The sequence below is a fragment of the Canis lupus genome, chromosome 14, assembly GCF_048164855.1.
Source record: "Canis lupus baileyi chromosome 14, mCanLup2.hap1, whole genome shotgun sequence".
NCBI classification, from domain to species: Eukaryota; Metazoa; Chordata; class Mammalia; order Carnivora; family Canidae; genus Canis; species Canis lupus.
Window position 1 is genome coordinate 47,451,034 of NC_132851.1, and position 26,394 is coordinate 47,477,427.

The following is a 26,394-nucleotide window of genomic DNA, read 5'->3' on the forward strand; positions in this document are numbered from 1 at the left end:
TGTGTGTTTCATGTGCACGAGGCTCACCTGGGGATCTGGTTAAAATGCAGATTCTGATCCAGTGGGCCTAGCGTGGGTCATGACGTCGGGCAGTTCCCACAAGCTCCCGGGTGATACTGGTGCTGATGGTCTGCGGCCCACACTTTGGAAGGGCACAGAGCTTCGGATCCATTCTGGAGTTCTCCATCTGTCTCATGACAAAGGATTGGTCTCTGGCTTCTGTTAACCAGCGTATCCTCTTACTGACGTGCCCACCTCTGGAGCACGACGGGAACTGACCTGGCAACAGCCCTTTCAGGAGCTACCAGCATTCTGGAAATAGTGACTATAGTTTGGGGGTTGTAAGTTTGGCTTCGTGCCCCATTTCCACTGCTTGTTTCCTGTGAACGACCTTGTGCAGACTACTTGATAACCTATGCCTCAGTTTCTCCATCTGTAATGAGGGTATACTAATGCCTAACCCTCCAAATTGTTGGCAGAATCAGGTGGGGGAGGCACTGGGTGGCTCAGTGGCTGAGCATCTGCCTTGGGCTCTGGGCGTGATCCCGGGGTCCTGGGATCGAGTCCCGCATCAGGCTCCCTGCATGGAGCCTGCTTCTCCCTCTGCCTGTGTCTCTGCCTCTCTGTGTGTCTCTCGTGAATAAATAAATTTAAAAATCTTTAAAAAAAAAATAAAAGAATCGGGCGAGGTGATGAAAAGTACAACTGCAGCACCGCCTCATGAAATGATCGAGAATGCAAGCTCCAAAGTTCGGTAGAGACATGGCTTCCCAGTTGTGGGGCTTTCACCGAGTCCCATAATCTCTCTGGGCTTCAGTTCCCTGGTCTGTACAAGAGACCTGTCTCAAGGAGTTATGAGAATTAAATCAGATCACATGCAATGCAAAGCCCCTAATTGATATTTTTTTAAATGTTAAAATTTTCAAAAGATTTTTTAAAATTTATTTGAGAGAGAGAGAGCAAGAAGGCGAGAGCACAAGCAAGGGGAGCAGTAGACGGAGAGGGAGAGGCGGGGAGCCCGATGCGGGGCCCAATCCCAGCACCCGGGGTCATGACCTGAGTCAAAGGCAGATCCTTAACGGACTGAGCCACCCAGGCGCCCCTACTTACGATTTTTTAAATACATTTTTTATTTCACTACTACAAGTGTCTCAGTGCATTCTAACCTTTTTTAGTGAAAATATGTATCCTATTCATGAATGAGATTAATAAATCCTCGTTCCTCATAGGACAACCTTCCCTGGGTTTACCTGATGTGTAAACCCAGTTAAACCATGAATCTCCTGAAAAAAGACCATGAAGAGGGATCAAAGGTAGGAATCTGGGCAGAGGGGGTGTTGAGGGCTGAATTGTGCACCCCCTAGATTCACATGTTGAAGTCCTAGTACCTAGTACTTCAGAATGTAAGAAACTTAGAAATCAGCACCGGAAAGAAGGTGATTAAGTTAAAATGATGCCATTAGGGTGGGGCCCTAATCCAGGATGACTGGTGTCTTTATACGAAGAGGAAGAGACTCCAGAGGTGGACGGACAGTGGAGACACAGAGCACCCGCAAGCCAAAGAGGGAGCCTTTAAGAGAAGGAACCAACCCCTGACACGTTGATCTCGGACATCCCGCCTTCAAAAGTGCAAGAAAGTAAATTGTGTCAAGCCCTCTAGTCTGTGCTATTCTATTGGGCGGCCCCAGCACCCCGATGTAGAGGGAAGGACACCGTCCGGCCAAAGGGGCTTTTGTCATGAGCAAACCACACTCCCCAAATACGCTGCTGTTTTCCAGAAGTGTCCCGATTCCACATAATTATTATTACATTCAACAAAAATGTTCAGTGCGCAGTCGCGATGTGTCTGTCATTCTTGGGGCACGTGGGTTGTCTCAGACTCTTGCTCTCAGCCCAGTCTTGATCTCAGGGTCCTGAATTGAAGCCCCATGTTGAGCTCCACGTTGGGCATGGAGCCTACTTAAAAAAACAAACAAGCAAACAAAAAAGCCTCAAAATGTGTTTTTCTCATATTTTCGCATGAGTAAGTTTTCCCGTGAATCATTTTATGAATCTATTTGTCAGACCACCGGGCGAATTCTGATTCCTCCCCTGGGCTCCCCTCGGCAGCTGGCACAGCTGGAGGCCCTGCGAAGCCAGGCCTCAGGGGGATCGCTCTGTCCCCTGGCAGCCCCGGGGAACGGGGGGAGCATGGTGGGCACAATAATGCCCCCCACGATGTCCATGTTCCGATCCCTGAAACCCAAGAATATGGTAAAAGAGGGCCTGCAGGTGTGCTTAGAGATTATCCCGGACTACTCAGGTGGACCCCAGTGACGACAGGGATCCTGCTAAGAAGGAAGCAGGACGGTGGGAGTGAGGAGTAGGGATGCGATGGCAGGAGCAAGGTGGGGAGGGGCCATGAGCCAAGGAATGCACAAAAAGGCAAGGCAACGTGCTGCCCTGAAGCTTCCAGAGCAAGGTGACTCCCGTGTCTCCGCTGACACCTTGATCTTCGACTTCTGACCCCCAGCACCGAGGGGAATACATTTGGGTTATTTGAAGCCTCGATCTGCGATCATTTGTTGCAGCAGCAACGGGGAAACTGCGACCACTTGTTATCACTCGGGTTTGCAGAGGCGGCTGGCTCCCCGGGAGCAGATGGCCCCCCGGCGGGTGACAGAGCGTGCTGTCCAGGACTGAGTCACCAGGCACCGGGGAAGGCTTCGCGACTGTCCTCCGCAGAGCTGGCCAGTGCCACCCCCACCTGGGTGCCCCCCCCCCGGCCTGCGCCCCAGCCCTTCCTGCCCCGCTCCCCAGCATGAGCAGTCAGGCCCATCTGTACCAGAAGGGGCGACAGGTGTCAGGGGCCAGAGTTCTGAGCGAGGGGTCCAGGCGGCTAGGGGCAGCAGGGGACAGTGCAGGGACACTGAGAAACCTGGGATTGTAGCTATGGAAATATTTCTCGTGTCTCCTAAGAGACACCTCTCTAAGCCTCACCCAGAGGACCTGCCTGTGATGCGACCCGGCCACACTCCCTGCGGGGGTTTGTCCTTGGCCTCTCCCAGGCCCCGAGGCCAGGATGGACGGGGTGCGCAGCCCATGGACACTCAAACTGGCGGCCCAGCCCTGGGTCCCAAGTCACACCCAGGCCCCAAAGAGGGGGACACGGTAAGAGACCAGTCCTGGAGCCAGAACTCGGACAGAGGAGCCGGAGAGGCCCCAGCGACAGAAGGAACTGCACTGTCACCCACCAGCCGGTGGCAGATCCGAAATACAGCTTTTCCCGCGGAGCCATCCTGATACCTGCTGCTCTCTGAAATACCAGCGATGGAAAACACCAGCCGGACCCCCACAGCCCGGGGCCCCCCAGCAGGAAAGGAGGACAGCATGTGCCCCCACAGCTGTTTGCACCGAGATGACCTGCCTTCGGACGCCGGAGGAACATGCTGGAGAATGGTTTGGGGAAGGCAGGGGGAGCTTATGCCGCACGTACGACCCCAGATCTCCATCTGTGTCTCCCAAAATGTTTTTGGTCTCTTTGAAAATAACTCTTTCATCTGGTTAATATCATGAGGGGAAATGCATGTAACAGGAGGGAAAGGCAGGCTCGGAGCGCTGCGGCCTTGAGGACCCACTACCCTGCTCTCCCCATCTCTTTCTATCTTGCTCTGTGCTCCATCCTTCTCTCTCTCTCTCTCTCTCTCTCTCTCTCTCTCTGTTTGAATCATGCAACTCGAGGGAGCTCTACTATTTGTAAAAGAATTATTGCTTTGAATCAAAGCAATAATACTTTTCCATAGCGACAAACATTCAAAGTGTTGGACATCCGCTTTAATTTGTTTCCCTTCATACGGAACACACACACACACACACACACACACACACACACACGCCAGCTTGAGCTCTGTGTGGTCCTCAGTGCCACACTGCCCTCTGTGACTTCGGGACTGCAGATCTTCAGCTGACCGCCAAATCTGAAAGGCATCAGCCCTTTCTGAAAACTGGATGTCCCGATAGCAGGGGAAACCTCAATCCTCAGATCAGCTTGACTGTCGGTGGGCAACACTGTCTCATTCACGTTATGAAATGAACTAAGAAGATTATTTGGGTCTTTTCGAGTGTTTCCAGATGGGACTTGGGCCGGAACCCACCCGAAGAACCCAGCTCCAGTCCTGCCCATAAGGGAGCTCAACCTGCATCTTAAGCTCGGAGGCTCCCAACACATTCTGCATTATGCTGACGTATGCCCATGGAGCACTCAGCATTGATGTCTTGGGGATCCATGAATGATGCCCCCTCCCTTCCTGCTCCAGGGCCTGGAGCCACCTGAGCAGCAGGATGCAGAGGATGAGAGGGGGAGACCAGAATGCAGCCCCACCACAGATGGCGTGGCCATAGAACAGGCTTTAGATCATATACAAGAAAGCAAACACATATGTTTGATCCATGAATTGGATGGGATCACCAATTACAGACAGCACCCCACAGACCCCTCCTCCTGAGGGCAGAGCTTGTCCCCCTTAACCTACCACACGCAGACACAGACCACCACACACCCTTCCATGGCCTGACTGGTTTCCAACGAGAGTGACTGAGGCATTGGACTCATTTCTTCTCCCAGGTTCCAGATTGGAGAAGTCCCTCCTGGGAGGAGGAAGAAGAGACTGAGGAAAGACTCCAGCAGCATTGCCTTAACGTCCCTTCACCTGGAGATACAAAGAGTGATGTTTCCCTAACCCTTCTTGTCTTGGAGCACCGTGCTAATCATTTCCTTAACAAGCATTAATTCATATAATCCCCAAGGCAACCTTGTGAATTAAGCTTTGTCGTTCAACCTGTTTTGCAAACCTGGACATTTTGGCTCAGAGAGGTGCCCAAGGTCACACAGCCAAAGAGTGGCAGCACCAGAGTTTGAACCCAGGCAGCCTGATGCCAGAGCAGGCAAGTTTAAGCCATTTATTTAATTGTCCTGCCTCCATCCATCAGCTTTCCTAACATCCCTGGAGAAGAAAAACCACAAGGGTTATAGGCTGAAAACACTTACATCCAGCCATTCCACTCCTAGAGAAGCTCATGTGCCTGTGCACAGGAACTCTGCCCAGAATGTGGAAAGTATGGTTGTCAGTGAGAGCAAGAAACAACCCAAATGGGCGTCAATAGAAGAATGGATGAATAAACAATAGTACCTCCCAACAGCACAGTGTGTGGCCGTGAAAGACAATGAGTCACTGCGCATGAAGAGATGGATAAATCTCAAGAACGTAATGGTGTGAGAGAAGCAAGCGAGAACAACAGTAAGGTTGAAATTAACCTACGCTTAAAAACATTTAAAACTAAAAGATGCATTGTTCAGAGACACGATCGTAGGTGATAAAGCAATAAGGAAAAGCAAAGACAAAAGAAGAAAGAAAGGAAGGAAGGATGTAGGGAGGGAAGGAGAAAGAAAGGAGGAATGAAGGAAGGGAGAAGAAGAGAAGAAAAGAGAAGAGGAGAGAAGAAGAGAAGAGAAGAGAAGAGGAGAGGAGAGGAGAGGAGAGGAGAGAAGAGAAGAGAAGAGAAGAGAAGAGAAGAGAAGAGAAGAGAAGAGAAGAGAAGAGAAAGAAGAGAAGAGAAGAAAAGAAAACTAAAGAGAAGAGAAGAAAAAGAAAAAAATTAATTAACAGAGAATTCAGTTAGCGGTCACCTGCAGAGGTAGGGAGGGAATTTCAATCAGAAAACCCACAAGAAGGTTCTGGGCTTTAGGAACATATTATTTCCTGGCCCAGGTGTAGACACCCATGTGATGTATTACTATTATTCACGTTGCACAGGTATGTTTATACACTGGCATATAAGGTATGTTTTACAATAATGGTTTTTAAATTTAAAAAAAAAATCTTGAAAGACATTGAGCCCCAAGTACAAAGTTCATGAAAGAGCTGAAAACAAAACCCAATCTTATGATGCACATAGATTGCAATCGTTTGTGGCAAATTCTCCCCGAAATGCACCAAATCAACGTTCACTCGTGAGAAACACGAGAAGATTCCCTGGCTTCGCAGACCGCCGGAGTGCCTATCTCAATATCCTTCGTCCTGGGGATGCAGGGGTGAAGAGGGCAGGCCCTAGGGACTGACTTCATTCATAAAATGGGCCTAAAATTCACACTTGTCAGGATCGATGTGTCTTAAAAATGATCGTGCATATAAAGCGCTTCAATCGATCCCTAGGAAAGACGGAGTAAAGACTCAATAACCAGTCAGAGTTATTACTGGCCTAAAGATGAAGAATCGTTCCAGGAAATTCAACTCTCAGGGCCCTAACAGAGGAGATGTTGCACACCTTTTAGCATTTTCGTGTTGAGAGTGGGTCCACGGATTTTCTGGCTTCGGAGATTAATGAAAAGAGAGACCTGGATGCGCAGCCATCGGAAGACTTGGCTGCATTTGGGACACGTCTCAAGAGTGGGATCTGGGAATCATTGGGGTCACAGGTTGTCACCTGTCAGAGGCTCTACTTTATGTCTCCTTCCACCTGCCTCCAGTCTGTTTTGTGCCTGTATTTTCAGGGATTGAATTGCTCTTGGCTTCCTTCCCAAACTGAGGGTCTCGTGGGATCCCGTGGGATTTTGTGGGATCTTCTTCACATTAGGGGTCTTTATCTTTTTATCCAACTGGCCTAAGCCAGGGGTCTGCACACTTGTTGCTATTAGCCCAGACAACACAGAATTGGAGGGGCAGGGGCAGCCCAGGTGGCTCAGCGGTTTAGCACCTGCCTTCAGCCCAGGGTGTGATCCTGGGGTCCTGGGATCGAGTTCCACATCGGGCTCCCTGCATGGAGGCTGCTTCTCCCTCTGCCTGTGTCTCTGCCTCTCTCTCTGTGTGTCTCTCATGAATAAATAAATAAAATCTTTAAAAAAGGGACGCCTGGGTGGCTCAGTGGTTGAGCGTCTGCCTTTGGCCCAGGGCATGATCCTGAGTCATGGGATCAAGTCCCACATCAGGTTCCCTGCATGGAGCCTGCTTCTCCCTCTGCCCATGTCTCTGCCTCTCTCTGTGTGTGTCTCTCACTAATAAATAAATAAAATCTTTTTTAAAAATCTTAAAAAAAAATTGGAGGGACAAATATGTTCTCCCGCCAATGCCCTCAGCACCCACGCCCTTATTTCTTGACCTCTGTCTTTGTTCGATGTCCACGAAGGCAGGACAGCAAGCTAGTGCTGGGTGAGAACAGAGCCGCTGAAGGATGACCAATCTGGGTAGAAATCCTAGGCCTGCCATGGGCTGATCGTGTGAACTTTGGTGAGTTATTTACTCTTTCTAAGCCTTTCCATGCCTCATCTGTAAAATGGGCATAATACCAACTTTATAACAATTTCACTGTTTTGATAATCAAATCATATAATGCATGAAAAAAGCATTTGGCAGAGCACCAGGCAGTTGGTAGGCATTCAAAAAATGCTAGCTCTTCTTGTGCTTAGACGCTGAGTCCACAAGCACCCTGTTGCTTTCGTTGCCCGGCTGCCCCCTCTCTGCCTGCACCGCTGTGTCGGGGTTCATTCTCTCCCCCTGCTATTCATCATGTCACCTTAGAATCCACCATCCTGAGATGCCCGGGTGCCTCAGCGGGTTAGCGCCTGCCTTCAGCCCAGGGCGTGATCCTGGAGTCCCAGGATCGAGTCCCACGTCGGGCTCCCTGCGAGGAGCCTGCTTCTCCCTCTGCCTGTGTCTCTGCCTCTCTCTCTGTGATGAATAAATAAATAAAATCTTTAAAAAAAAATAAAAATCCTTAAAAAAAAAAAAAAGAACCCATCATCCTCCCCATCCAATTGCCTGCAGAGCTGGCGCTCTGTACTGCACACACAGGAGACAGCCTCCTCTCTGCTGGCCTCTCACCGGCAGGTACCCCTTCTCTAGTCTCCATTCAATTTCTCTCCTTCAAAAATAAGCCCAGGACAGACTGCAACAGCGCTCTCCAAACGGGGGGCCAGGAGAGGGCTGGAGAAGGGAAACAGCTTTTTTTCTTTTTAAAGACTGTATTTATTTGAGAGGCAGAGCACAAGCAGGAGGAGCAGCAGAGGGAGAGGGAGGAGCGTGCTCCCCGCTGACCAGGGAGCCCGACGTGGAGCTCGATCCCAGGACCCTGAGGTCACGACCTGAGCCCAAGGCAGATGCTAACCGACTGAGAACCCAGCCTCTTTCTGTTTCCAGAAAGGAAACATCTTGATAAGTATTTAATAGTGGAATATTGGGGGTGTACGCATTCCGTTCAAGAAAGCAAAAAGAGATCCCTAATGCTAGTAATTATTTAATGTGTTTCTGGTTTTTGTCATCTCCCCCGGGGAAATTACCCTTCTCCCAGATAGACTCAGCTGCTCTGTCCCCTGGGCCTCTGCTGCATCTGCTTCAGCGCCTCCCGGGTATGGTGACTCGACCGCCCCTCTCTGCCCGGCCTACGGCGTTATCTCCATATTTTCAAGCTCTGCTCTCAGGCCTACCGGTAGGCGAAGCTGGCTGCCAAAGAGAAAACCGTCCAATCGTTGGCTTTTCATGCTTCCCCTTAAAAGCAAAGACAGTTGAGGTTTTTCTTCAAGTCACAGAATGACAGTACAGTTTTTTGAAGTATCAAAGTGTTTTCCCTTCTTAATAATTCAGAGGAGCTTTCAGTTTTTGTTTTTGTTTTTGTTTTTTTGTGTGTTTTTTTTTTTTAATCCCTTGGCCAGGACCAAGGAATGGGAAGGCGGCGTTGACCTATAACAAATAACTCCTTACTGAGATTTGAGTTTCAAACCAGGCTTTTTATCAAGGAAGTAGACGGAAGGTCTTTTTTTTTTTTTTTCAACTTAAATTCAATTGATTAACATATAGTGTATTATTAGTTTCAGAGGCAGGGGGCAGTGATTCAGCCATGCAATACCCAGCACTCACTCACCCCATCATGTGCCCTCCTTCAGGCCCATCACCCAGTTACCCCGCCCCCCCATCCCCTCCCCTCCAGCAACCCTCAGTTTGTTTCCTATGATTAAGAATTTATTTTGGTTTGTCTGCCTCTCTGGTTTCATCTTGTTTTATTTTTTTCTTCCCTTCCCCTGTGATCTTCTGTTTTGTCTCTTAAATTTCACATATGAGTGAGATCATATGATGTCTTTCTCTGATTGACTTATTTTGCTTAGCATAATACCCTCTACTTCCAACCACATACTTGCAAAAGGCAAGATTTCTTTCTTTGATGGCTGAGTAATGCTCTATTGTGTATATACTGCCTCTTCTTTATCCATTCATCTGTCATTGGACATGTGGGTTCTTTCCATAGTGTGGCTATTGTGGACATTGGTGCTATGAACATTTGGTGCACTTATCCCTTCAGATCACTACAGTTGTATCTTTGGGGTAAATATCTATTAGTGCAATTGCTGGATCATAGGGTAGCTCTATTTTCAACTTCTTGAGGAACCTCCGTGCTGTTCTCTAGAGTGGCCGCACCAGTTTGCATTCCCACCAACAGTGTAAGGGGGCTCCCCTTTCTCCACATCCTTGCCAACATCTGTCGTTTCCTGAGTTTTTCATTTTAGCCTCGCACGCTGACAGGTGCGAGGTGGTATCTCATTGTGGTTTTGATTTGTATTTTAGGGAGAAAATCTTGAAGGAACCACGCTTGGACAGTGGAGTAGGCCAGAGAAGAAGAGACTTGAGGGAAGCTCTTGCCCACTGGAAGGGGAAAGCCTTTCCATCGCCAGGAGACAGTTTTTCCACTTTGCCCATCCAGCAACTCAACGTTATCAGTGCATACAGGACAAATATTTGGGAGACCAGGCTCCACCCTAACTAAATTCATAAGAGATCAGTGCATTAGGCACAATGTCCATTTGTTTGCTTGTTTTTTTAATGACCGATTTACTCATTTAACAAGGAAATACAGCAAAAGATTAACACCAGCTCCACAGTCAAACCACCTGGGCATGTTCACTAGCTGTGTGACGGGGGGGCCACAGACCCAGTCAGCCTTTTTATTTAGTTCTTTAGCACAAACCTAAGATTGTTTTCCCTCTCCTGAAGAGTCTCTATCATCTGTTGTGTCTATGCATGTAAGACATGCATGTAAGACACATGTCTATGCATGTGTCTATGTTAGCATCTCGGAAGAGGTCTGGAAATACTAGCTGTTGTTATCCTTTAGCCAGGCAAGGAGCTAAAGTTGTGCATACTTAGTCCCCATCCCCATGGTGCCCCTCGAATGCTGGACTAGAGTCCTGGTGTTCCTCGTTGATAGATTCTTCCCCTACAGGCAGTCTGTGGAAGCCAAATTAGCCATTGCTGTGTCCTTGGTAAACAGTATTCAAAGCCAGGGAAAATAGTTGGCCCATTGGCTCCAGTTGTCATACCCTGAAGCATCTTACCCTCCTTGAAATCACGGATGAATGCTTCTTCAAAGCATGAAACTTATTTACTATAGCAGAAACCGCTGTGTGTGCATCAAAGCCCACTGACTCCTCTTTTTTTTTTTTAAGATTTTATTTGTTTATTCATGAGAGACACACAGAGAGAGGCAGAGACACAGGCAGAGGGAGACGCAGGCTCTCTGTGGGGAGCCCGATGCGGGACTCAATCCCAGGACTCCGGGATCACGCCCTGGGCTGAAGGCAGATGCTCAACCACTGAGCCACCCAGGTGCCCGCCCCCCCATTGACTCTTCTTACTGGGCCCACACCTAACCCCAGTTCTCATCTCCCAGCTTCCCTTGCAGTTCGGTGAGGTCGTGGGACTGGCATTAGCCAATGTGACGTGAGTGGAAGTGGTGAGTGCCCTTGTTGGCCTGGCCCATAGAAACTACCCCCTACAAGCAATCCTCCACATCCACAGAGACCTTGAAAGCCACATATTGAAAATGTCACCATCACAAGAGGAAGAAATCTGGGTCCTCAAATTTCTACTCGGACAAGGCATCTACTCATCAGCCCTGCCCATTGTGAACTTTATGTGAGCGGAAGACATAAACATCTAGCATGTTTGAGCCATGATGCCTTCTTGAGTTTGTTTGCTACACGGGCCATAATGACCTCCACAGATACATCTGTCCTGATCATCATGAACTTAGAGTCCCTACTGCAGTGCCTGCTGCCCAGTAGGGACTTACGCCCTCAAAACCCCAGATGTTACTAGAAAACAGCCTGGCATTTGCACAGCAGAGTATGGGTTATTATTAACATACAGGAGACAGACTCTGAGACTTGCCAGAGGAGTGTCGTTACTGAGATTTCTGAAACACGAGAATGCTCCCTCTAGGAAGAAAATGTAAAGCATTTTTCGCCAAGTTCAGTTCTTCTCGGATTTCACACATCAGATCATCCAGATCCAGAATTACAGGACATGATTTCACTTGGAAACACCAGAAACCAGGCCATTGAAGTATGAGGAGAGCAGCGGTGCCTTGAGAAGATTCTCCTTTACATCATCAGTGACAGCTATTTAAAGGGAATAGAAGAGGTGGGTGGACCTCTTAGGTTCGCACGGCATAAAAAGACTGAGTCATGTGGCCCCCAGACTGGCACTGTCCCGGGATACCAGCCTGTTTGAAAGACACCTGAGGTTTCTTTCCAAACACCCCCCAGCCCACCCTACCTCTCCTTCCCCAGAAAGTTCTTCCTCTGGGAAGAGTCCCAGCAGAGTGCTCTTGCCACTGATGGTGCACATGATGTGTGCTATTTCACAGCCCTGGGAGATGCTTCCTTCCCCTAAATGCTTTTTTGATTAAAGAAGCAAAATCATACCAGTTCTCCACCTCCCTGTCTTTCACCCTCAGGTAAAGAGAAAAGTCATATACCAGCCAAGCGAGGCGGGTGGCGACCTAAAAAATGTGATCTTGGACCGAGAAGATGAATGATAGACAGGAAACCGTCCCTGTAGGTGGGACTTAGAGGCAGCCTACAGGTGTCGATGGGATGGAGAAGCCTTGGAACTCCCCACTCCCATTGACCTCTGCTAAAGGGTTATACTCAAGGTTGCTCCCTTCACTAAGCTGCTGGTCCATAAACATAAATAGCCACGTCCGGGGACAGGGTCACATGGCACAGGATGACTCAAGACTGACCCAGAGATGGACAACCAACCCAAGGGTAGTCATCTTGGGGTTGACCAGCAGCCTATGCAAAAGGCTGGTGAGAAATGTCTCCCCGCAGAGATGATGGTGATTCGGGCACCAACTTCTCTTTCTCAGAAATATGAAATGCAGACAGGGCGAGAGTCGATCTTTGGTAGCAAGAGGGAAGGATAGAAAGCAACACAGAGAAAAGACAAACAGGATTGGAAAAAGATATTGGAAGGTCAAGAGAAAGCAGAAATTACGGAACTGGAGTCAGCAGAAGCTGTGAGGGCACGGACGTCACCACGTAGAGAAGGAAGTGGGTATTCACACTGTGTGAGAGAGAGAAACTGGAGATGCACCCCGCATGCTTGAGCCCTCGGAAGGTCAACACATTCCAGCTTCTGCGAGGGAGAAGGAAGGACAGGGGGCCGGCAACACGACAACTGGCCTCAAGGGCTGAATGACCCTCCTCGGGCCATAGTCCCTTCTGGGCTGAGATGCTCGTGATCTCTTATTCCTCTCGAGAGGTTATGCAGCTTCCCTTCAATTCCCAGGTGGCCTGACAACAAGTGTGAGATTCTGGGTTTTCTTATTTCCACGTGTACGCTAGTAGTACCGCCTACTTGAAGTGACACAGGTGAGTGTATTCCTTTGTATTCCTTGTTGCTACCAATGAGTGGGGTGTGTGTGTGTGTGTGTGTGTGTGTGTGTGTGTGTGTGAGTGCATGCATGAGTCACCGTGTTGTGTGTTGGGAAGATTAGGTGAGAAGCCGAAAGATGTCACAGGCTACAGAGCAGTGATAAATTCGGGAGGACAGAGGGGGGTCATAGGGTCGGAGAGTCTAGTAATAGGGGGGACAGAAATGGACCAACTCGTGTGGGCCTCCTCATACTTTTGTCTGGGGCCTACCTGGCCCCCCCTGCCCCTCAGATTCCAGAGGGACATGTATTGCAAACCAAGAGAAAAGAGCCTGTGTCCCTTCTGTTTACATTACTCATCCCTTCTAAGGTCAGAAGGTCAGCGCATCTCCTAAAGAAACGCTTTCGGAGCCGTGCTGGTCAGGAGCCTGGGTGGTAAAGGGCCGGAGCCCAGTCTGGGCTACTGGCTAGAGCTGGGTTCTCCTGGGCTGCCGGGGACCCCCTCAGCTGCTGTCTCCCCGAGGCTGGAGCCACGAGGGGGGCAGCTCCTGTGCCCCCATCCTCACCAGTGTTCACAGCTTCACCAGTCCCACCACAGCGGGCCCTGGAGCAAGTGCTGGAACCAGCTGGGAGCCATCAGCTCCTGTTTGTACCAAGGGTTAGACCCTTGGCAAGGGGTGTGGGCAAGCTGCTGGCAGGGTGGTTGGGACCCCACACACACACTGTGTCTGTCACCTTGACTCTTGGCCTCACTCGGGGCTGCGACCAGAGCAGGGCGGCCACCCGTGGACAGGCCGTGGTCAGCCTGTAGCTCCCCTTTGGCGCAGAAGGAGGCACATTGGTGCCCTGTGCCTGCCAGGCCTTGGCCTCCCCATGGGGGGATCCCGGGCTACCATCCCAGCAGGAATAGCCTCCAGGGGGCCGGGGGCACCTTACTCAGGAAAACTATCCTGCCTCCCATGTCAAGACTATCCAAGGTTAATCTAGATTTTTCCTTCTTCCATTTAAGGCCCCACACCTTAAAAACAGAATCATCCTTCCTAAAGCTGGAAGGAGTCTTTGGGATTATATCCTGCCCGGCACTCTGGTTTAAGGATGAGGACATAGGCCTGATAGAAGCAAAGAAACTCAAATATCGTATTTCAACATTTGGTAGCAAGTCACAAAGTCAGCTGCATCCAACATAAAAAACAATCAAAGAGAAATAAAATATCTGAATGAAGTATTGGTTATCAACGTCTACAAGACAGGACTAAACTTTTTTTTTTTAAGATTTCATTTATTTATTTGAGAGAGAAAGAGAGCGGGAGTAGGGGGGAGAGAGGGGGAGGGAGAAGCAGACTCCCCAATGAGCAGGGGGCGCCACACGGGGCTCGACCCCGGGATCAGGACCTGGGCCTACGGCAACCGCTTCACCCACTGAGCCACTCAGGGTGCCTCAGGGCTCAACTCCCAACTGGAAAACAACTCATAAAAGATATCCAAGTAACCTTTAAGGGGAAACACTTGTGCAAACGATTGGGGGGAGCCCCGTGCACTGATGCCAAGTCAGAGATGGACCTTCAGAGGGGCTCCCAGCCACTTTTTTTAAATTATTATTTTATTTTTAAAGATTTTATTTATTTATTCATGAGAGATACACAGAGAGAGAGAGAGAGAGGCAGAAGGAGAAGCAGGATCCATGCAGCGAGCCCGATGCGGGACTTGATCCCAGGACCCCAGGATCACGCACTGGGCCAAAGGCGACGCTAAACTGCTGAGCCACCCAGGGATCCCCACCACTTTTTTAAAGGTAAAAAGAAACACGTGAACCTCATTGTAATGACACTTCAATTCTGAAGCCTCTGAAAGCTGGAGCATGTGTCTTCCCAGGAGCACAGGTCAGTTTTGCGTCGCCGCATCCCAGGTGCTCGGAGCCGCACCAGCAGCTGGTGGTCACTGTACTGGACGGAGCAGGACTGAGCAAGGCTTTCATTCTGGACCCTGCAAGGGCTTCAGCGCACGCTGCACAGACGGGTGTGCTCACCCGGGGACCCTGGACCAGTGTCCTGTAACAAATAGAATATAACAGGCTGACATTTGATCAAAAGGAGCTTCCTATTGCAAAACAAAGCACTTTGAACTGCCTCTCCCCTCCTCAGAGGAACTCCGGGGGGACACATGCTAATCGCAGCATCATTATTCTTTTCCTTTATTTTATTTTATTTTTTTTTAGCATTATTATTCTCAAATAAGGAACTGAAGTGCACTCCATCAGGTCAGGCAAGTGGGAGCTGGATGGAAGGGGCTGTCCTGTGCCACTCCAGGGGGACCGCACATGAGCCCCAGGGTTTCACAAGGTATCATCAGGCCTGCTGAGAACAAAAGGCTATTTTTTCTTTCTCTTCCCCCAGTGCTGAAAACACCAGCGACGATCTTCATAGAGCCGCCCTGCTCTGTCAGAGGCGATGGTGGGAGGAGAGGCAGGTCTCCAACCCCAGCGTGTTGTCTGAGGACCAGGAGCACAGGCCAGACAGATTGCTCTTTCGCAGAAGCAAAACAGCTTTCAGGCTTTTGAGTCACTTTGAAGTGCTCCTGGACTTGTCATGGGAATGGGGGACAGGCTGGGCACAGCAAGGCGTGGATGAAGAGTCCCCCCCAAAACCAGCTCCTTCCCCCTGGGGATAAGGTGCACCCTGGGGTCCCTTCTGGGGAGCGGATGTTTCACCCTCTGCTGTCCTCGGCCTCCCTTGCTGCTCTTGGCGGTGCCCTCCAAGGTGAGGGTCTCTTGCTCCGCAGTGGGCCGCGCAGCAGGTGCACCAGGACCCAGCCTCGTCCTCACTACCATAACGGGCACCGAGCATCCACCCCAAAAGGAGGCCCAGCCATCCCTTTATTTGTGGAGCCTTCTTTCCATGGAAGGATCTGTGATGAGGATATTTGTCATTCAGAGCCTCTGCGTCCTTTGTTCTAAAAATGATTTGTGTCCACTGATGACTTCCCTGGAGCCCCTCTGGTTCCCACAGTAACTCCCTTAACACCTTAACACCCTTTTCCCTCTTCCATATGCTCCTTGACCTCCTGTGTCAGTTTGCTGGGGCTGCAGTAACAAAGTACCCCAGGCTGGGGTGGGAGGTGGGGGGCACTTACACAACACAGTTGTATTTTCTCACAGTTCTGGAAGCTGCCAGTCCAAGATCAAGGTGGGGGCAAGGTCGGTTTCTTCCAAATGTCTTGAGAGGGAAGCGGCCCGTCGTCTCTCCCCTAGCTTCTGGGGTTTGCTAGCCATCCTTGGTGTTCCTCAGCTTGTGGGCACATCAGCTCAATCTCTGCTTTCATCTTCACATGAGTTCTCCCCCAGTATGTCTGTCTATGGTCAAACTCGCCCTTTTCGTAAGGACACCTGTCCTCCTGGGTTAAGGCCCACCCCAATGACCTCATCTTAATTAATTACACCTGCAGTGACCCTATTTCCACAAAAGGACACATTCTGAGGTGATGGGAGTAAGGCCTTCAACATATCTTCTTTGGGGGACAAGATCCAACCCATTACATATGCATTTACTCATTTCGTCTTCCCCAGGGCCCTCTGAGATAGGCTCTTAGATAAGTTACCCCCATTTGTATAGGAGGGCACTTGAGGTAGAGACAGGGAAAATGAGTTGCCAAGGTCCTGGGGCCAGCCGGGAGTGAAGCCACCCCAGACCACCAAGCTCCAGCATCCGGAGGGCAGGTGCATGCTGTACAACCCTATGAGATAAGCACTGCCATTACCGCCCCAAACTTACACTCGAGGAAACTAAAACACACAGCAGTCATGAAACGCACCCAGGTCTATGCTGCTGGTCATTGGCAGAGCTGAAATCTGAACCCCACAGCTGTTTGGCCCCGACATCCCAGTGAACCGCTAAGCTAGACAATGTCTTTAAAAGAAGTTCCCAGAGTTCAGGAAAGGTTAGTTTACTATTCTACACTTTCCAAGGCTGCCCAAATTGTTGGTACTCTTGGTTCTATATCATATATAGAGCCCTTGGTAATTCGTAGTCGGTGGAATCAGGCAAATATCAGCAGGATAAAGGCCTTAGGGACGTTGCAGGTGCTTGATGTGCCTGCCCCAGCACTGCCTTGGACCACCTCAGGCTCTGCAGTGGCAACAGGAAGAAGGTGCACAGGTGCAGAGGCCATTCTGGGCTGCTTTGGTGAAATAGAAGAGGAAATTGGGGATGAAAGTATTCAAGTCTTTAAAAGAAGAGTCCAACAGACCCCATCTTATCCCTTCTTCATGCCTGAAAGTAAGTGAGGCTCATCTCACTGTCTTAGGAGGAATGGGGGAGCCTGGCTCAGAAGCAATACCAAATAATGCTATTTCTCTGCGAAAGATTTCAATGAAGGGACACAGAAACTGGGAATCGAGAGCTGAGTTTCATTACTGTCAGAGCTCTAGGCCTCACAGTCCTTGGGATTGACGGTTCAATTTCTTGAAATCTGAGAGAAATCCATTGAATTCGCCTCTCCCAACCCGGCTACCTGCTGTTGCTTAAGAGAGCTTGCGTCGTGGGGCACCCGGGTGGCTCAGTCAGTTAAGGGTCCCATTCTTGATCTCAGCTCAGGTCTTGATCTCAGAGCCTTGAGATCAAGCCCTGCCTTGGGCTCCAGAGAGAGAGAAAGCTTGAGTTGTTTTCTTCACACCTTTAGCTTGAGTCCTGTACTCTCAAAAACGTAGTATCACTACCTTTTATTTCCTCATTCTAAAAAATCTTCTCACAACCTTGAGCCTAATTTAAAGAAGTTTCCTTTACTTGGTTCTTACAAGCTAGACGCCATACTTCAAGTCTCTGTGTCTAAAATAAACCAGTTTTACTTACACCCTTAGTGTAAACGTTCCCTTGAGGGCAGCAATTGCATCTGTTTTGTTTACTTCTGCATCCTGAGCACCTAGCAAAATCCCTATCCCATAGTAGGATTCAATAATATTAATGATGAACAAATAGCTAAGCTCGAAGTTTCTCCTGTGTGGCATAGGTGGTAACTTGCAATACATACTGTTCTGCATGTTGCTTTCTTTCTTTTTTTTTAACCTGTTCATATGCATTGCAGATTGTCAACAATTGGAGGGACAGGAGGTGGGAAGCAGGACCTTGTTTATGTAAAAGAGCTCCAAGCACAAAAAAAAAAAAAAAAAAGCAACTCTCCCTGTCGCCTTGGGCTCTAATCCTAGGACCAGAACACAGCAGTCACTCAGCACGAATTGAACCCGCAGTGTAGGGCGTGTCTGGTAGGTGACAGGGTCTTCTCTTTGTTGTTTTGAAACCGGATGACCCACACTCTTTTTTTTTTTTTTCTTTTGCCACTATTTCTTAGTGCACAGCATTCAGGATCCAGCTAAATTTTTAAATGTTTCTTTTTCCCTGTGGACTCCTTTTATCCCCCTATCAAACTATATATATGAGTGACTTCCACGTTACAGGTACTCAAACCTGTAGGCAGTGGATTAAAAGTGTACTAAAAAAAAAAGGGTACTAAAAAAAATAATTATACTAATTTTTTTTTAATTAACGTGATTAAATTAATAATGAGACACAACTACAGTTTCTGGCCAAAATCCAAGACAGTGACAACACCAAATGTTGGAAAGGACGTAGAGCAACAGGAACCCTCATTCACTGCTGGTGGGAATGCGAAATGATACAACCATTTTGGAAGATAGTTTGGCAGTTTCTTACAAAGCTGAACATGCCTTTACCATACAATCCAGTGATGTGCTCCTTGGTGTTTACTCCAAGGAATGGAAAACGTATATGTTCATGCAAAAACCTGCGCACAGATGTTGATAGCAACTTTATTCATGATGGTTAAAACTTGGAAGCAACCAAGACAGCCTGCAGCAGATGATAAATAATAAATAAATAAATAAGGTGGGGTACCTCTAGCCAATAAATATTATCCAGGGCTAAAAAGGAGAGAGCTGTGAAGCCATGAAAAGTTAAGGAGGAACCATAATAATACTAAGCGAAAGAAGTCAGTCTGAAAAGGCTGCATACTACTGTATGGTTCCAACCACATGACATTCTGGAAAAGACAAAACTATGGAGGCAGTAAAAAAGGTCAGTGGTTCCCAGGGGTTGTGGGGATAGGGTAGGTGGGAGGATGAAGAGGGCAGAGCACAGAGGATTTTTAGGGCAGTAATATTCATATGATGCTATAATAGTAGATATGTGTTATGGTAAATTTGTCCGAAATCATAAAATGTACAACTATACACTTGGGTTGATTATGGTCAATTATAATGAATGCACCTGTCTGATGGGCTATGCTGATAATGGGAGAAGCCGAGCATGGAGTGGGGGAGGGGGGCAGGAAGTATATTGGAAATCTGTGTCTTCTGTTCAATTTTGCTGTGAACCTGAAGCTGCCCTAAATATAAAGTCTTTAAAAAAAATACATTTGAATGTTTGAAAATAAGGTAGCCCTTGGAATAAACTCGAGGTTATTCCACCACAGGTCACTCGTAAAATCATTTAGGTCACTTGTCCCTGGTGCCAGGCCATCCATCCTCTTCATGACCTCAGAGTCAAATTTTTCTATCTGCCTTTGGATGTGTTGCCACTTCCAGAAGAAGCAGCTAATTCAAGAGTGACACAGTGTCAAAATCCTCCTTTATCGCCAGGCACATCTTGGTTGCTTCCAGATTTGGGCAATTATGGCGTGGTGGGAGAAAAAGTGGGATATGGGCAGGAGTCTTGGAATCTAGAAGTTGTAACTGTGGGAGATGGATAGGCCATGAGAGATCAAAGGGGACCGTTTATCAGAGCTACTCTTGTCATAGACTATGTTTCTTCGGAGCATTTACATCAGCCCCTGAAGTCATTGTGACCAATGGCTTATTTATTCTCCATCTCCTCCCAGTGGGACGTAGGCGCCATGAGAGCAGAGTCTCTATCTGTCTTGTTCACAGTTATATGTCCAGTGCCTACCATCACTCCTGGCCTGTGATAGATGCTCAATAGTCATTTGTGGAACACATGAATAAACCAAAGGGAAGGATGAAGGTGACATTTGTATTTGTACCAGTCCTGGTGCTTAGGAGGCCTTCATTTTGGAAACCTTCTGGAAATTACCTAAGGAAACTTTTCCCATACAAACTAGGAGGTCGTTGAGAAGGGAGCAGCCACCTGGGGCTTCAGTGGAAAAAATTCTCTTAAAATGTAAGATTACAACCTAATGTCAACCGAGGGTGGCTTCAGGTGTCCCAGTCCTTCTTCGGGCTTTCACTAACACTCTTCTCAAATACTTTCCGCCCACCACCCCATTTACAAACCACACTCATATTCTCAGGTTTTTCTTATGATGGCATCACTCTTCCAAGTACCAACATCTAGATTAGTCATCAATTATTGAACAAGAACATTACCTCAAAGTTTTGGCTTCAAACAATTGTGGTATAGGGGCGCCTGGGTGGCTCAGCGGTCTGAGCAGCAGACTCTTGATTTCAGTTCGGGTCATGACCTCAGGGTCATGGGATCGAGCCCCGTGTTGGGCTCCACACTGGGTGTGGAACCTGCTTAAGATTCTCTCTCTCCCTCTGCCCCTTCCCCTGCTCACTCACTCTCTCTCAAAACAAAAACAAAAAACGATTGTGGCATAATGGGAAATACATATTTGTTCTTTATCCCCAGTTCCTGACACATAGCTCTTAAAACCCTTGGAGTCCACTGAGTGATAAATGTCTTTTATATGTTAGTGAAACAAGTGGTGGCTGGGGACCCCTCGATAGCTTCAGGATGGTGGCTGGTCCAACAAAACCAAGGCATAATTGGCAGGTTGGTTCATCCCCTCCCACCCATGCCCCAAAGGCCAACCAGCTGTGAGAAGAGGAGGGACAGTGGCTGGAGGTTGAGGTCAATCACCAATGGCCAATGATCTAATCAATCACAGCTATATAATGAAACCCCCACAAAACCCCCTAAACAATGGGGTTGAGCGCTTCCAGGTGGTTACACACACCAAGGTGATTGGAGGGTCATGTCCTCAGAGAGGATGGAAGCTCCATATAGCACCCACCACCCCATACCTTGGTCTATGCATCTCCTCTGTTTGGCTGTTCCTGAGTTATAGTCTTTATAAGAAACCAGTAGTAGTCAGTAGAGCGTGTTCCTGAGTTTTGTGAGCAATTCTCACATATTGTTAAATCTGAGGAGGAGGCTGTGGGACCCCCGATTTATAAGCTGATTGGTCAGAAGTATGAGAGGCCTGGACTTGAGGCTGACTCAACCCAGGCCGTGGCCATTGGAAGGCATGACTGGGCCCGGAAGTCCACTTCCAACATGACTCACACTCACCGCTGCCAAGCTGGTGCTGGTTGTTGGCAAGAGGCCTTCGCTCCTCACCGCTTGAACATCTCCAAGGGGCTGCTGGGCACGTGATGGCTTCCCTCACAGCAAGTGCCCAGGAAAGCCAGATGAAAGCCATAACGTGCTTTGTGCCCTGGCCTCATAAGTCACACCGTGTTATTTGCACAATGTCCTGTTGATTTCCCAGGTCAGCCCCAGTATTTGTAGCAGAGAACCACCCAGAACATGAATAGCATGAGGCAAGGGTCTTTGGCAGCGTCTTGGAGGCTCTGACAAAGGGCTCAAATGTACTTTTCAAATAAATGAATGAATTATTTGATCAACTCCAAGTCCTCTAAACTCAGTCCATTTGGATCTAGCATTTAGCACCAGGGCTTAGGCTTCTGGCCGCACAAAACTTTTTATGGGCTTTAATGTTTTCACTCTGGAGAACCTCAAACAAACGATCTACTTTCACTGTGACTCGAGTCTGAAAACGAGAGTTGTAAAATCACCATGAAATTAAATAACTTCAGAGCCATGAAGAATGTTCATTATTAAAATGCTCCCACAGGCCTGGCCCTGGGCAAAACTGCGAAGCCAGGGAAGCCTGGCTTTTCTGAACCAATTCTGCAAATCTCCACGGGCACCTCACCCTAGGCAACGTCCAGTAGAATGGATGGATTTTGTTGAACTTGCCTTCACACTTCTCGAGACAGTACCAGTTGGAGACAATAGTGCTGCAAAAATGCACATTTAGGTAAATTCAATTAGGCCACGTTTTCATCTGGCTTTGAAACACATCAGCCAACCTCTGTGGAACGTGGGATGAAATCGTCAGCTTACAGCCAGGAGGAGCTGAGGTGTGTGAAGGTCCTCAGCAGTGAGAGTGGGGTGTTCCTTGTGGAGAGAAAACCAAGCCCCCAGATCTCCCCGAGGGGCAGCAGAGTCCCACACCCCGTCTCGAGCTCACCTGAAGAACATGCAGCGAGCGGGAGCCCTGAGTTTACTTGCTTCTTGGTTTAACAGATGTGTTCTGAGCCAGGCATTTCTCTAGGGGCCGATCTCCTCTCAATTCGGGTCTTTGCTCAAATATTATTTCAACGAAGGCTCGCCTGACCGTTATACTTAAAATTGCAATTTATTTATTTATTTTTTAAAGATTTTATTTATTTATTCACGAGAGACACAGAGGGAGAGAGAGAGGCAGAGACACAGGCAGAGGGAGAAGCAGGCTCCATGCAGGGAGCCCGACGTGGGACTCGATCCCGGGTCCCCAGGATCAGGCCCTGGGCCAAAGGTGGGCGCTGAGCTGCTGAGCCACCCAGGGATCCCCTAAAATTGCAATTTAAACTACAGCCTTCCCACAGCCCCGACTCTGCTCTATGCTTTCCCCTTTCGTAGCCCGAACAAGTGTATGAACCAACAAGCAACACGTATGCATCTGAGTGACTTTTATTTGTGTCTTTCTCCCCCAGCCACACTCCACGCCAGGATTTCAGCTCCTCAAGGGCAGGGATCTTCATCTGTTTTGTTTATTGACATGGCACCTGGTCCATAGTACGTACTTACAAACACTCGGTAAGTGAACGAGCGCTGGGTGCAAGAGCGAATAAAACAGATAAAATTGCCTCTTCTGCACCCCCATCCCATGCATACAGTTGCCATTCGCTGGGTGAAGCCCAGTGATGATGCAGGTACACTGTCCTGACCTCCCCGGTGTTTCCTGCAGATGCCCCCAGGCAGCCTGTGGCTTGTCCTTTCCAGAGCTGCCTCAGTGCCTTTGCTGCAAAACCTAAATCCCCAGGTCACTCCAGATTCCCATTTCACACTTGTTCTTGGGAAAATAAAGTTTGCCTTTCAAATGTAAACATTCCTGAGCCCCAGTCATGCTTCCTGAACTCTCTGTGCGGCTGTACCTCTGGGCTTGGGACAGAAAACCTATCTGGTTTTTCTCTCAAAATGTTCAAAAATGGTCACAAAGCTACACTCTGGTCAGTAAAGATGACTACCCGCCCCTTTCTTTACCATGAAGGAGACCATGCTCGCTACTCCCCCGGAAAGCCACATTACAAGCAAGGACATTCCAGTGATTCAAGATTAATAAAAAAAAAAAAAAAAAAAAAAGTAGGACATGCCAAAAGGAGGCACGCAGAGAAAGACAACTGGCATCAAATGGGGTGGCTGGAGAGGCCAGATTCCGTGACACAATCAACAAGAGCCAATCACGAATGTTGAAAGGCGGGTTTCATCCAAGGACGTGAAAGTGGTAACAGGCTTCTGTGACATCTACAACTTTTCTCCACAGATAACTACGTGACTCAAATGAGACACAGGAAGCATTTTTTTTCTCCGGGTAGAAAAAAGAAAGTGGGAACAAAAGGCGTTCTATGTCATGACCAAGTGGTTGAAAGAGAAACAAAGAATGTGAGCAGGAGAAAGTTGACCAAAACCTGCCACTAAGGAGCAATCCTGGGGACTTAGAGGAGTGTTTTGGTGGGAGGGAGGGGTCAAGGACGGAGGCAAAATCACCTTTGTGACTTTTGCTTCTTGGATGAAGAAAGACAGGCCCAGGGTATTGGTCCTGCGGTCAAGACCAAATGGCCAAACTCGATGCTCTACACCTAAGCTGTCCAATAAGGCAGCCTCTAACCACGTGGGCTATACAGAATTAATTAAAACAAACCGAAATTAGATCGATTGTAAAACTCAGTTCCTCAGTCACACTGGCTGCATTTCAAGGGCTCAATAGCCACATGTGATCCAGAGGTCAGTGCAGGTATTTCACGCTTCCCTCATCCTAGAAAGTTCTGGAGGGCGGCACAGCTACAGAGCTTGACAGTTGGAAAAACCGATAACCACCAATATCTCTATCAGCTAGACCCGTTGTCCTCTTAGCCTCCGAAAGGGAAGCAGACTCGCAATGTCATGGTCAGCAAGGACCATGGCAACCCACGTCAAAATCCTCGCTCCTCCTGATGCTTTTTTTTTCTTTTTTAATCAAGTGAGCCCAGAGAGGTTAGTGTAAGGCACTTATCAAACATATATTTATAAAGGTGCCAGGGACGTGAAAGTGAATGAAGCATAGTCAGAACTTCAAGGCGCTCACATTCTAGTCAGAAGGAGAGCGTTCAAGAAGCCAATTATACTACCATAGTAAATACAGTGGAGGCGTGTATACGGCACGGTAGCAGGTTGGATCTTCCAAAAATGGCCTGGCAGTATTTTCAGTTCCTTCTGCTTTTCCAGAACCTTCCAGAATCTTCGGTGCCCCATCGAGAGGTGAAATCTATTTCCCTTCTTCTATAACATAGGTGGGTTCATGACTGTTCTGACCAATATAGTATGGCAGGAATGGTGCTAAGTGGCTTCTGGGACATGATCATTTAAAGGCTACGAACTTCCTCAATTCCCCTCTCTCTCTCCCTTTATCTGTGTGCGTCTCAGTGTGCAGCTTTGGAACCCTCAGCCACCTCGTTTTAAAAAGCCCGGCTATTTGGAAGTTGCGATGCTGCATAGACCACGTAGGGAAGCAACGGAGGTGTAGAGAGAGATGCCCGAGGGGCCCCTGCTGCTCCAAACCCCAGATGCTCAGCCATTCCCAGCACCAACTACCAGCCCAGTGCATGAACAAGTCATCAGATGACCTTCGCCCAGCCGTCAGGGGTCCAGCTGAGGGGGGACGAGCTATCCCTGCTCTGCCGTGTTCAGATTCCCCACCCAGAGGGTCCAGGGGCATAATAAACGGTTAACTGCACCAGTAGGTTTTGAAGGAGATTGTTACTAACCGGAACAGCTGCTGTGGGATCATAGACGGAACCCTTGGGTCTACTTAGGGACGTCAAACAAGGTCGTCAACAGCTGCTCATACTTGAGCTCAGTCCTGAAGGATGATACATAGCACCGATGGAGGGTGGTGTCCCAGACACAGAATAGCATGTGCAGAGTGCAGAAGGCGGAAAGCAAAGCCTGACCTGGGAACTGTCAGCCGTCAGCTCCAACTGGAGTGCTGGTAAGTGTGGTAGACGTAGGTGTGTCTCGTTCATTTGTGCTTGTTCACACATCCAAGAAGTATATATTGAGCCCTGCTGTACCCAGCTTCCGTACCGGGTACAAAAACTTTTGGCTGCAAATCCCACCTCCAAAAAGTGTGCCTTGAACAATAAGGAAGGGTTGCTTCCTTGATGAGAAAATCAGAGGGGGGGCAATCTCAGAAATACTCTGCCGTCTGTGTCCAGCCAGGCTCTTGCCGTCCTTCTAATCCCCTGACCCCAAATGTTGGCTTTCCGTCTTGATGCCTCATGGATGCAAAACGGCTGTCCCGGCTCCGAGCATCACAAGCACCACATTTGCTCGTACCACACCCAAAGGCAGGAAGCTACCAAAAGTAAGTCATGTGGCTGCCCTAGCTAGGGTGGGCAGAGGAGGAAGGGAGCGTGCTGGGAAGGCATCTGAGGCACGAGCAAGGGAAAGGGGGATTGGAAAACGGGGGAAGACAACCAGCGGCACCCACCACAGCTAAGCAGTTCAGGCATCATCCCTGTTCACGACGCCAGATGATGGGCAGCGCCAGGTTGTGCATCGCGGAGCCATGGAAAGGCATGGAGACATTGCAGCCAACACAACGATGTAGTCAGGAACACGCTGGGAGGCAGAGGACAGAGAAAGGAGGGGAATGAGGGCACAATATTTCCTGTATCCTATTTCACAACTGTCACCATCTCTCTCTGTCACACACTTACACACACGCACCCCACAATCACTTAATTACTATTTAATTCAATAAAAATACCAGGACCTATTAGAAAACTCTGGTGCTTGTGTGGAATGCATGGGATGGGACCAGGTCAGAGGCAGGAGGGCTAGACGTCGCCAGAAATCCGTCTCAGTCTCAGAACAGAAATGGGAAGCGAAGTTAGAAGAGCCTACCTCACTATTGACTGATGGGCGGAAATGTAAAGATGCCCTTCTCCAGAATTCCTTTAAATTGAAGCGTTTTAAATAACCAGAGAAATGGGGAAAAGGGAGAGGGAGAGGGGCAGAAACAGACTTCTTTAGATTCAAAGGACTTTCCAGTGCAGTAAAAGGGAACAAAGGAACTTTGCAGCACAAAGAGGCCTGGGAACCCGAGAGAGTGCGCACCCCCCCCCCCAAAACCTCACCCCTCTCCGCAGGGCAGGAGGGGAAACCGAGCCCCAATTTTTCACTGAACCGTCCAACCACATTCTCTCCCCTCCAATTCAGCCCTGTGCTTGATAGCTAGACGGTGTTCCAACCAGAGGTGGCCCTAAGATATTTTAAAATAATAAAGCTGTGTACACAATTGCTCTAGCTGCGGGGGTCTCGAAGCATTTTTCAACGGATAAGAAAGTACATGGTGACCCGAAGGCTCTGAGTGTTACTA

General features: G+C 48.7%; 1 long non-coding RNA gene across 2 annotated transcripts in view; it reads right to left on the reverse strand.

Moving 5' to 3' along the window:
• LOC140604072 (uncharacterized) overlaps window positions 1–25,628 on the reverse strand; it is a 52,860-nt gene extending 27,232 nt beyond the window's left edge. For both annotated transcript variants that reach the window (XR_012007110.1, XR_012007109.1), the window contains exons 1-2: window positions 25,504–25,628; window positions 14,494–14,729 (exon numbers count right to left, since the gene is read on the reverse strand). This is a non-coding gene — a long non-coding RNA (uncharacterized lncRNA). The remainder of the gene's footprint in view (window positions 1–14,493; window positions 14,730–25,503) is intronic.
• Between the last annotated feature and the right edge of the window lie 766 nt (window positions 25,629–26,394).